This window comes from Tribolium castaneum, chromosome 7, assembly GCF_031307605.1.
Source record: "Tribolium castaneum strain GA2 chromosome 7, icTriCast1.1, whole genome shotgun sequence".
Classification (NCBI taxonomy): Eukaryota; Metazoa; Arthropoda; class Insecta; order Coleoptera; family Tenebrionidae; genus Tribolium; species Tribolium castaneum.
Window position 1 is genome coordinate 16,264,562 of NC_087400.1, and position 4,937 is coordinate 16,269,498.

The window sequence follows — 4,937 nt, forward strand, 5'->3', positions numbered from 1 at the left end:
AAACAGTTGTCAACACTTTCCTTAGCCAGAAGAAACACCGTAAATTTTGACAGTGTCAAGGAATAAACGTTAATAACTCAAAGCCTAACAAAAATAACTTCGTCATAATTCTAACTAACAATTACCACTATAAAAATTCAACGAATTTTATCATACTTAGAAAACTTGCTATAACTTGAGTTGTCTTTTTTGTCAGCTATTAGTTTATTTTTTTGATAAAATTGCTTTTAAAACTACAAAGACATTAGTTGCATCTTCTGATAATAATCGGATATTTATCGATTTCTAGATCTCTCCACACTTTTACTTCGTCTCAAATAAGGTAGTTCAGACAGAACAGACTGTATACTTGTTATTTACTCTTATTTATTTATCACATTATTGAATTTTACATATTACCAAGGACAGCTTTTGGTAAATCGAAGATTTTTCTATTCTGTATAATTTACTTGATATTTTATTCATAATGCAGTCTTTAATATTTTTTCGATATTTGTCTAGACACAAAGACAATTATATTTTAGTCGAGAGTTTTCAACACAGCCAGATGGCCGAATTTAATGGTAGTAACAGAAGTTAAATTAAAACGAATTAATTAATTTTCAGATCCTTTCATCCTATTGAGAACAATCCTTTTTACTAACATGAACAGTTACAAAATATTAAAACAGTGTAACGTTTTGCTTAATATTATTTACTTACTTATTCACTGCTTACTGATATATTACATGTTTAACAATTTAAACCTAAACCTATTGATCAGATATGGTCCAGGGATGTTATTTTTCATAGTGGTGAGTAAAATAAAACTGTAGGTAGTCTTCACTGGCTTCAAAATCTGATGATTTTTTTTGAGGTGACTGCTGCTGCAGTTCTCTTCCTTCATTTGGAAAAGAAAATTCTGGAAATAGTAACATTTTGTGATAAAATTTGTTGGTCCCTTAGTTTAATAAGGAAAAGTGCTCAAACAAAGCTTAAAAGAAAATGCCAAATCGTAAATATCTGTGTATCTTTCGTTTTGCTGCTTCTTGTAAGCACAGTAACTATCAACGCTCCGTATTTTGGAAATCAGAGAGAACTTTTCATTTGTATTCAAGTTTTTGAGGAATATTTTGGGGAATGGTCGTTTGTTCCCTACTATTTTTATTTCGTGGGATTTCCATTTTTGTTTTATAATTTTATGAGGCTTTGGATCAGTTTTGTTTATGCCATTTTAGAAGCACAGTTACAGTTCTTCCTCATTGAGGAAGTTTTGTATGAAACTTATCAAATTCGTTATTTGAAAGGATGGAAATATTTACAAGATACTCGCTATCAGCAAGATATAGGAAAATCGTTACGTCTTTGTATCGCTCACCATAACGCTTTGAAAAAGTCTTGACTGTACTTATGAAATCGATATTTTTAAGTTTGCAAATTACTTACAGGTTGTTGAAAATGGTTGTGAATGTAACAATGACAACCATGCCGTTTTTTCTGGTATTTGGAGTTTTACTTCTCATCAGTTCGTTCGCATTCATCATAAATGTAAGTTTATTGCAAATTTTAAAATTCTGGTAAAATAAATTGTAGTTTGCCGACACTATGACCAACATTTTAAAAATACGCATGTTTATGTTTGCCTTAAGCATTATGTGTGTCGCTGTAGTGCTGTGTTGGATTGGTCAACAAGTGATAGATGTGGTTTGTAAAAAATAATACTCTTAATCACTTTTAACGATTTTAATTTATTGAAGACGAGTAAAATTTTTTTTGCGTTAGTCGGAGCTCCTTGGTACTTTTGGAATGCTGCAAACATTAAAATTCTTTTGATGTTTATAACGAACTGTACCCAAAACGATAGTATTGTTTTGGCCGGGATTTGTTTAGATTACAATCTGTTTGTTACCGTACGTACATCATATTTGTATTAATTTTTTTAATTTAATTTCTGTTTCAGATGGTACGAATCTCCGTCTCATATGCTTTGGTTTTGTTCAACCTTCGCAAAAATAGTGTTGCTTAATAAAACAGCAATTTTTTTAAATTTACTCCTTTTTTAAAACATGTCTTTAGAAAAATAAAAATAATAAAGGCTTAAATAAACAAATAAATGGTTGTAATTTTATAGTTTTATGCTGTTTTGTTGGTATGTTGCTAGTGACTAGTGACCAACTAACATTTGGGGCATTTTACGTGAAGCGGACAACAAAAAAAAATTGATAACCTGAAATTCGATCATATTCGGGATAATTGTTCTTCTAGAAAGCATTACTGTAAATAGTACATAATGATATTTTGTATGAGACTTATTTGTGAAGTTACTTACTTTTATAAAATTGACGAAATACGAAACACAGAGTTTTTGGAATCTGTTATTCATATAACTAATCCATAACAAAATATTTAGAATAATGCTTTACATACAGGGCTGTTCCGTCTAAACCCCACATTAGAAGTATTGCAAGTGCTAATATCTAATAAATATATTTATCTGAAAGTTGGTACTCAGTCATAATCTATTAAGTTCTGCTCAATGAAAATACTATCAAGATGACAGCACTTCGATTATACCGGAAGTCGTATTAACTTTCTTATTTTAAACGGAAAACAATGTTTTTCACTGCGTTTTTTGATTAGTTGAGTTATTTTAAGAGAGTTTTTATCAGCTTTTCCTATACCTATACTAGCCCAGTCAAATTAGACAAATCGGTGGAAAAATTTCCTAGAGAGTTGGAGATTTTTTTAAAAGCTTTCTTCACATTTGGGTAGACATATATCAAAAGTCTCCGAGGCTGGAAAGCGAGCTCGAGGAGGGGAAGGGTTTAAAGCAGCCTTTTTTTGTTTTTTTGCTTATATCTCAGAAACTGTTACTACTATCAATTTTTATCTTCTTGCCAAAATTAAAACTGATATAATTTCCTACAAAATTGTTATATGCATTTTACTTGTAGGACTAACCATTAGGACTAACCTATAACTCGCTATAGGGCTGGAAAAAAATAATCATTTAAAAAAATGAAATAAATTGAAATTGAAGTTAACAAACCCAAAAAATTTAAGGTCAAGTTTGGACAATTTCAAGTACCTATAACTTAATGTTTTCAACTGGGATGTCCCAATTTTTATTTTACTAAATAAATTAGAATTTCGTTCTGCATCGATCTGCATTAGTATTATCTATACCTATCTATGATAATTTTCAAGTTATACTGTTTTTTGTCATTGTAAGAAATTTCTTACTAACCACAACTATTTTTGCATAGTTTGTCATAAAAATATGTCTGATTAAACTTAAACGATAAACTCTGTTATCCATCCTCTAAAAACAAAATAAATTCATTGAATGTTGGTTAAAAAAACTCACATTTTTTCATTCGTTTCCATGACAAAGTATGCGAATAGACCTATGCCAATAAATTTCTCAATCCCAACAAATAGTTATTGTAACTTAAAAACCATTAAACATAAGTATAGGGAATGTTAATACAGGCAGGGTGTTTCAAAATTGAAGCCCGTGCTTTTAGGATTTGTTTCAGGAGACTATAAGAAATCGAAAGTTAAGAGTGAAAAATTGTCCAATTGGACTTCGTTATCAAGTTATTGATAAAAAACTAAAATTTAAAATTCAAACATTATATTTATTAAAAGCGAATTTAGCATATATAAAATATGCTATAATGCGATTTGGAAACTTTTCGACATATGCCCTAACAGTAGATATGCTGTGCCGGTTCAGATTCACTTCGTCTGCGCATGCGCCATTTCAGGGATTCCCCCGACGCAAAATATGGGAATCCCCTGATGTTGTAGCTATTTTTAGATCATGATGTCATGGCTATTTTTGAATCATGACGTCAGGATAAGAACTGCGCATGCGTCACTTTGGGGAATCCTACATTGAAAATTATGTGAATCCCCTGATGTTGTAGCTATTTTTAGATCATGATGTCATGGTTATTTCTGGATCATGACGTCAGGATAAGAACTGCGCATGCGTCACTTTGGGGAATCCCACATTGAAAATTATGTGAATCCCCTGATGTTGTAGCTATTTTTAGATCATGATGTCATGACTATTTTTGGATCATGACGTCAGGATAAGAATCTCCTGGTAAATCCCACATTGAAAATTATGGGAATCCCTGCGGTCATTGTTATATTTAGATATTTATGTCAGGGTGGGATATGGGTTTTGTAGTGTATTCAAATTAATAAAAATGCATTTATTTTGTACAGACATATTTAATAATTATTATAACAGTTACACTTAAACAAACGTATGTACATATATATTTATTATTTATATTTTTGTCCTAACATCTTCATATAACTTTTTACTTCACAATGCATGCAGTTTCGTCCTTGAATCTCGGTTTCGCCTTTGCATTTGGGGCATACAAAAATGGTTGGAACGGGCATAGTGTTGAGGAAGTCAAAAGCTGTTTCTTCCTGCTTCTTGTTGCTATTGTAGTTAAATTGTGATTGGGAATGAATGAATTTACATATTTATTTCTTGTAATAACAAACCGGTAAATCCCCTACCACAAATATTGGGAATCCCCTAATTCCATTGCTATTTTTAGTTCATAACGTCATGGTTATTTTTAGATCATGATGTAATAATTCTAAGTAAAACAACCCCTTACTCTTCACACCTCTTTCCCTCATTTCTTCTATACAAACGATGTAATAAGCTTAAAATTTAATTCAGTTTAATCACATCTCCCGTACTAGTTACATCAGTACGAATTAAATAACAAATTATTATTTTGTGAAGAAAACGAAAGTATTCAAGATGAGCAGTGTTGAATTTAAAAATTTAAACAAAGATGTAGAAATGGAGTCTTTTGTTAGCATTAAAAGTATTAAAGTTGATGAAAAGTTTTGTGTAAAGGCGTTTAAAAAAGTCGCAACAAAATTTGGAATGAAAGTTATGGTCGACTGCCAGGGATTTT

At 30.9% G+C, this 4,937-nt stretch overlaps 1 non-coding gene across 1 annotated transcript; it reads left to right on the top strand.

Annotated features, from left to right (window-relative positions):
- Nucleotides 1–1,119: 1,119 nt before the first annotated feature.
- LOC107399102 (uncharacterized) lies at nt 1,120–1,901 on the top strand. Its single transcript, XR_010334977.1, has 3 exons — nt 1,120–1,527; nt 1,573–1,683; nt 1,737–1,901. It is a non-coding gene; the product is annotated as an uncharacterized LOC107399102 (transcript).
- Nucleotides 1,902–4,937: the final 3,036 nt, after the last annotated feature.